Source organism: Rhinolophus sinicus, linkage group LG06 (genome assembly GCF_036562045.2).
Source record: "Rhinolophus sinicus isolate RSC01 linkage group LG06, ASM3656204v1, whole genome shotgun sequence".
NCBI classification, from domain to species: Eukaryota; Metazoa; Chordata; class Mammalia; order Chiroptera; family Rhinolophidae; genus Rhinolophus; species Rhinolophus sinicus.
The window spans coordinates 8741683-8749820 of NC_133756.1; positions in this window are offsets into that span (position 1 = coordinate 8741683).

Here is an 8138-nt window from a genome sequence, read left to right on the forward strand (position 1 = left end):
TTCCTTTCATCTCCTCTTTTCCCTGACTCTTGCAAGACCCTGAAAACTCCCTTCCCTGTGACTGCCAATGGACTGTTCTCTGACTCACCCTAGTTTGTTTGTAAAGTAATTTATCTCCTGATAGAGCTTTCTCCTTCCAGACTACGTGGGGTGGGGGTAAGGAGGGAGCCTTCCCTTGAACAATAAAATAAAATAAAATAACTATTTATAGTGTTTTCTTAAACAAAAGAGCAGCCTGCCTTCTGTTGGGCACACTTCTCACCCCCACTTGGAGTGTAAAAGTGGCTGTAGGCATTTCTGGTTTTAAATAGCAATTTTTTCCTCTTTCTGTTACACATATGCAATGCACAGAAACCCCTGTAAATGCCTCAAGTTTTTATTAAAATTCTAGGTGGTGCAGCAGAGATTTCAGACACAATGGCTTCTGTTAACAACAGGAAATTAATAACCAACCTGACTCGCAATCATTGTCATCTGGATTGGTGACAACATATGAAATAAAGGAAGCAGGGAAAGACAGTGTGTGAGGCACGAGTTGTGGAATCAGCAAGACCTGGGTTTGAATCCTGGATTCCCCGTTTATTAGCTGGGACGCTTGTTGGGGAAGTCACCTACACTCTCTGTGCCTCAGCTTCCTCCTATGCAATATGGAGAAATAATAGTACAGTCAGTTCTAACTACAATGCAATCTACATTCCTAAGAAGCACCACCACTGTGTGTGATATAAAAATAGCCTTGTTCCTGGCTCCTGGCACAGAGCTCCTAAAACCCTTGGAATTTCCAGAGTGATAGGACAGTGATAGGACAAATTCACAATAAGCTCCTTTCAACCATACCTGAGTTTATGAAGATTATTTTGTTAATGAGGAGATTTAGGATGGAGCCCTTAGATTGCCTCAAGATGGGACTGGTCACCAAAAAGACCCAGTGAGTAGAGGCATGGAACTTTTAGCTCCACTCCCAACCTCTGGAGAAGAGATGGGAGCTGGAGATTAAGCTCTATAAAAATTCTTGAACAGTGAGATTTGAGATTTGATGAGCTTCTGACCTGGTGAACGCAGGGAGGTGCGGGGAGGGTGGTGCACCTGGAGAGGGCACGGAAGCTCCAGGCCCCAACCCCCATACTTTGCATCTCTTCCATTTGGCTGTACCTGAGTTGTACCCTTTATAATAAACCAGTAAATGTAAATAACGTGTTTTCCTGAGTTCTGTGAGCCATTCTAGCAAACCTTAAGAGGGGGTCATGGAAACCTCAAGTTTATAGCAGGTCAGTCAGAAGTGTGAGAAGCCAGGGACTTGCGATTGACATCTGAAGGGGAGGGGCTGCTGGTGGGACGGGGCCCTTAAGCTGTGGATCTGAGCTAACTCTGGGTCGTTCATGGCAGAACTGAACTGAACTGAGTTTTTGGACACCCAGCTGGTGTCCACAGAATCAGAGAATGGGTTTTTGGTGTTGGAAAACACTACAGACTGTAGATAAACAAAGTGTGATCTAAAGATACAATGGAATGTCAGTCATCCTTTAAAAAGGAAATTCTGACACACACTATGACATGGCTACGTGAAATAAGCCAGTCATAAAAGGACAAATACTATAGGACTCCACTCCTACAAGACACATAGAAATAGTCAAATTCATAGATAGAGAAAGTATATGGTGGTTGCCAGAAATTGGGGTTAGAGTGGGAGATGGGGAATCAGTGTTTAATGGGTACAGAATTTTAGTTTCGCAATATGAGAAGAGTTTGGTGGATGGATGGTGGTGATGGTAGGCAACAATGTGATTGTACTTAATACCAGTGACCTGAATACTACTTAGAAATGGGTAAGATGGTAAATTTTATGTTCTAGGCATTTTATCACAATTTGTTTAAAAATTAAAAGTAAAATTAATCACCACTTTACAAAACCCACAGGGGCAATGGACCAATGAAGTTAGGGCACCACACTCAAAAACTTCATTGGTGACACATTAAAAAAAAAAGGCAACCTAATAAAAACAGTAGCACAGTTTTCCACATGTTAAGTGGTTAAGATATACATAAATACCACAAAAAGTGTAACACATTCCTTTAGTTTGATGACGGAGGTGGACATCAGAAGGGTTCCAGCTTGTGAGTTCCTATGAAGTGGTGGAAGGAAGGACATCTGAAATGGGAAGGAAAGTTCTAGCCCCAGATGTGTCCCTCCTGATACACATAACATGCAGTGAACTGAGGAAGGTGGCAGATGTTTGAGATGTGTGCCTGTGTGCGGTTTGTTTATTCCTGTATGGCTGGGTTCAACTGGGTGCAGTGGTGGGCTCACCTCGTGTTTCTCCAGCAGGAAACCATCCATAACCAAATGCAAGGTTAGCGCTATGCTCAGATTGTTCTATGGCATTGCAACAAATGCCGTACATCTATGGCATTGCAACAAGTCCACGTTTTCAAAGTAAGTACCATAGAAGAATGACTGTACATAGGTGATGGAATTTGTAGGGGTTCTGAACAAGTCAGCCCAAGATGTGCCTCAGCAATATGCAGATTATTTTGAGTTAAAGGCAAACAAGACCCTGTGGGCTCAAGAGAAACTTCTGTCCCCCTTTAACTACCTAGAAGACTTCAAATTAGAGGCCTGGCCCATAATAAGAGATTATCAGAGATCATCTTTTTTTGACCTGTCCATAGAGCAGGGCAAACTTCTAACTACTAAACATCTGCTCCTCTTATCATTCTGCAAAGAAACTTTGAAGTCTCCAAGGCTCCTTACCTCATCCTTAGCTCAGAATGCCATAAAGGCCTCATTTTAACGCTGTCTTTGAACCTCTCATGTATGTGAGGGTCTCTGATTCTTTCATGTATGTGAGGTGCCCAGGCTTATATACGTAATTAAATTCGGTTATTTTCTTTTGATAATCTGTCTCATGTCTACTTGATTATTAGACCAGCCAAAAGCACCTTGAGGGTAGAGGGAACTTTCTTCCTCCCCCACAAATTATGACAAGGATTATATGATAAAATGTATATGAAACTTTTAATAGTACCTAGGACATAGTAACTGCTCAGATGTAATATTAGTAATTGTGGTTGCTGGGACAATGGCAGCGATCATTGGAGGGCGATGGTTATTGTTCATGTTGTTACACCAAAGAGAGTCACCCATTGCTAAACCAAGGCAGGCTACATGCCCATTTTACAGATGGCAAAACTGAGGCCCAAAGAATCTGAGAAATATCTCAAGATCACACAAAAGTCTGACACAAAGTTGTTAATTAAAAGTATATATATACTAATACAGAACTTGTATTGTGGTCCCTGGATGCCTGGTGGCTAATTGCTTTGCCTAGGTCAACAGAGCTTTCAGAAAAATGCTCTCCACCTTCAGGGCGTTTGAGCCATTTGTAAAAGGCAAAGGAAATGGGTAAAACTTTCAGTTCTGTCTGAAAAAGCAAGACTAATCTTTCTGGTGGTTCCTATTAACTTGAAAAGAGCAGATCTGCCCATCAAATGGCATTTTACCAGCTGATCAATTTGGTGTCATTCTCATTGAATTAAATCAAATTGAAATGTAATTCCCTTCCCGGAACAAATCCCCCTACAGGGACTCGCTGCGCAGAAGTGTTTGACCTTGTGCTGGCTGCCTAGAGGGCTCTCCAGAACGGAGGGTACAAGTGGAGTCTACAGAGCTCATGCCCTGGCTGGCACAACCTTCTCAGCTGACGTTCGGGCTTGTCTGCTGCACACTCCTGGGTCCACAGCGATGCCCAGATAGCTTCTGTTGACCCCTGCAAGTGCCTGAAGGTGGGTTTATGCCTCAGAAAGTGAGTTGGCATATACAAAGGAGCAAGGAAGAGTCACAACTGGAGAGCTCCTGATACATAGGGAGCCTCTGTACAAAATAGGAAAAGACTCCCCCTCCAGGTAGAGGAATTATAAAATGACACCCCTCATGGTAGGGAGAAAATGCTCCTTCCTGCAGACTATGGCATCCCCAAACCACGGTGCAAAGGTTGGACAGTGGGAAGTTCAGCTCCTCACACCCACTCAGATTCAACCTATGCAACCACGGGCAATAGTGTTAGTCAGCTACCCACTGGGGCCACCGTACTGTGTTTCCCCGAAAAGACCTAGCCGGACCATCAGCTCTAATGCATCTTTTGAAGCAAAAATTAATGTAAGACCCATTAATATAATATAATATAATATAATATAATATAATATAATATAATATAATATAATATAATTAATATAATACCAGGTCTTATATTAATTTTTGCTCTAAAAGACGCATTAGAGCTGATAGTCCAGCTAAGTCTTATTTTCAGGGAAACATGGTAATAGGCTCACTTCTGAGAGTTTCCTGGAGCAGAGGCTCAGCTCTGGCAGAACATGGGTACGATTCAAAGTATCCAGTGGCTACTAGATGAACTGGCTGCAATTGTCCCCACCAAATCCTGGGAGATCCTATGAAAAAGCCCACAAAACATTGTCTCCCTAGAACCTGAAGTTGTACGACTCTGACCCGTGGCCTGCCTGCCCTTTATTCATCCCTCCACTCCCTGCCTGGGGAGCCAGAAGACCTGGCATCAAATCTCGGCTCTACTGACCAGATGACCTTGAGCCAGTGACTTAACCTCTCTGAGCTTCAGCAGAGCAGTAATAATACCTGTCTGCAGCACCTGGGAGTAAGTGTGAAACCTGGAAACAAAGATGTCTTCTGTGTTAGGTTAGTAAAATCCATGCAGAAGGATGAGCTATGCCATCTGTTGGCATGAACCAAGAGATGGCCTGGAAATGTGACTGAAGAATTTGGGAAGACCCCAAACGCCAATCATGGTATGGTCACAGTGAGACAAGACTGAGGGGTGATGGCAATTGAGTAAGCAGAAACATAATTAACTAAACCAGTTGGCAGGACTGTGTGAACAGAGAAAGCATGCCTAGCCTGGAGCAGGGATAGGGGAGCCCAAGGAGCTAGAATCTGGCCATATTTATTCTGCGATAAATTCACAACGTTGATGCCAAGCTCAGAGGCCTCTTAGCAGCCAACCACTCAGTCTTCTCTTGGAGAATTTCGACCTCTCATCAACCCTTTCAAGCTGCAACAATCCTTCGTCCCAGGGTTGTTATAAGGATTAAATAGCAAAGTGCCTGGCACATAGCAGGTGGCAAATGAAATAACATTCCCTTCTCACTCGGTTCCCTTTTATCCTAGAATAATAACCAATGTCAAGTCTTTCTGGCCACATAAGCATTTCCTCCTGGATTCTCCTGACATCGCTGCTCTTTCCTCTTCTGGTGGAACAACCCTCCCCAATATGCATCCATCATATTCCTTTCTCCTATGCCCAGTGGAGTGTCACTGTTATTGCCAAGGAACTGCCCTCCATTCCAAAGCTAATGGGAAAGGCAAAATGAATGAAATAAGCACATAAATATCATGACTATCAACTTGCAATTGACGAGTGCTATGAAGGAGAGGTGAGCACACATGCAGCGAATGCTGTGGTGTGCCTCTAGACCTCCCTTCAGGGCTGAGGCACTTACTCCCCCAACTGCCAGGAGTGTTGGATGCAGACAGCTCTCCCTTGAGTCTTCCCCAGGAATTGCCCTCAGCCTTTAAAAGCCACCTCTACAAAGGTCACACTCTTCCCTGGAGGCAACCACCTCCAATGACTGGTCCTTGCATCCCTATTGCCTCAAGGTGGCAACTCTGAAGGCCCATCCCAGCTCCCCACTCCTGGAATGGACTAGGGCCGTGTTATCTCAGAATCAAAACTCAGCTCCTTCAACGCCCCCCCACCCATGGGTATTGATCCCATAGATATTCCCCAATAAACTTCCTGCACATAATTCTCTGTCTTGGGATCTGCTGCCCAAGGAACCCACCTAAGACGACATATCAAAGGAGGACTGATCTAGTTAGAGGGGTGGTGGCAGTGAGTGGGGGTGTGAGGGTCACAGAAAGCTTTCCTAACGAAGGCACATTTGAGCTGAAATCTGAAGAATAAGGAGTTGTCTGGAGAAGAATGTCCTACGCAGAGGGAACAGAATGTGCAAAGACCCTGAGAAAAGAAGCAAGTTTAAGGCCAGCTTGGATGGAATACTGAGAGTGAGCGGGCGGCATCAGGAAAGCGAGACGTGAGGATGGAAACGTAGGCAGAGCAAGCAGAGACTTACAGGTCAAGTTAGGTTATGGTCTAACCAAAAAGGAAACTTTCTGATTCATGAGTGCATTAGTCAGCTTGGGCTGTCGTACAAAATGAATAGCCTACCAGAGGCTGGGCTCCTTAAACAACAGAAATGTGTTTTCCCCCAGTCCTAGAGGCTGGAAGTCCAAGATCAAGGTTGGGCAGGGTTGGTTTCCTCTGATGCCTCTCTCCTTAGCTTATAGGTGGCTGCCTTCTTGCTGCCATGGTCATCCGTCTATGCACAAGCATCCCTGGTGTCTCTCCTTTGTGTCCAGCTTCCGTTCTTACCACTCGGATTGGGTCAGCGCTCACCCTAATGACCTCATTTTAATTCAATCACCTCTTCAAAGCCCTTATCTCCAAATACAGTCACATTCTGAGGTACAGGAATTAGGGCTTCAACATACGAATTTGGGGAGGACACAACTCAGCCCTTCACACTGATGTTTTCTGTATGTAACATCCTACAATGTATAAAACCTAAATTTCAATAAATTAATAATTTAAGTAACCACCTTTGTTGAAAATGAAAAATAGCGTTATATTGGACCCGCCCCAGGAAATACAAAATATACGGTTGCCATATACGTAAATCATTTCAACCACATCCTCACCAGCACCCTCCACTGCCCCTGAATCTGCTATCCCAACCCCCACATTTTATTCACAGATCCTTCCTTCCCCTCTGCTCCCATCCCAGGCCAGTTTTCTGCCAAGTAGTGCTGGAGAAAATCAAATAAGTGTGCTGATCCACTCCAGTACAAATTCAGTCTCCAGCTTCTGCTGGGCTCTCTGCTGCCTGGCAATCCTCCTGTTTATTCCTGTTCTAGTGCATGTCCTGTTCTGTTCAGCAGTTTTGCTAACCTTTCCCATCCTCTATCAGCCTTGTTGACCCACCCCTCCCCCTCACTCTCAGAAGACCGTTGTCCTACCTTGCAGGGAAAGAAAAAGTCAGTTTCTTTTCTCACCCCCTCCCAATCTTCCCAAAGCTAACTAGAGGAAGGCGTATGGTGTGGAAGAAAGAGAACAAGGTTTGGCTCCAGCCAGATAGTCTATCATGTAAGACTTTCATTCTTGGGCAAGTTCACCTCCTTGCTGTTCAATTATCTGTGAGAGAAGGGTCACTGCTTCAAGATGGGATCCTATCACACTTGGAATAAAATCCAAATTCCTTACCATGGTCAGCCACAGTGGCCCTATGTGATCTGACCTGTCTACTTCTCTGCTACCCCTCTCTCCCTGGCTGAGCTGCTCCATCATCATTACCTTTTGGCTATTCTTGGAACATACCAAGCCCATCCCCACCTCAGGGCCTCTGCAGGGTCTTGGCATGGCTCATTCCCCCACAGGCAGTTCTCTTCAGAAAGGCCTTCCCTGATTACCCCATATAAACTAGTACCTCCCCCCATCTTTTCCAATCTTTTTACTCTACCTTACTTTTCTTGGTTTCACTTACCACTTACTCCATGAAATTATATTTCTTTATTTATTGTCTGTCTTCCTCACAAAACTGTAAGCTCCAGGATGCAGGAACTGTGCCTTGGTTATAGTAACCTGCAATGGTAAAACAATGCCTGGCACATAGCAAATTTTGTTAAATGAACAACAGAAAAAATCTAAGATGGTTGTCTAGGGACATTTCTGTGCACCAATACCACCAACAACAACCATTCCTCCAAAGAACAATTACACCGACCTTCACATCCCAGTTTTCACATTTGGTGGAATGGGAGCTGCCAGCCACCTTCTGACATGACCTTCCCCTTGGCCAGTGATTGTCAAGAAGTAGGCACATGACTTGGTCTGAACCAATTAGAGTCCTTTCCTAGGATATTTTACACCACAGCCAGAAAAGAGTAAAATTTCCTTTGAGAGACAGAATGGCGAGACGGAGAGCAGTTGGTGATCTTTTCCCACACGGCATGAAGAAAAGAGTCCTAATGCCCTATCAACACAGCGCTTCCT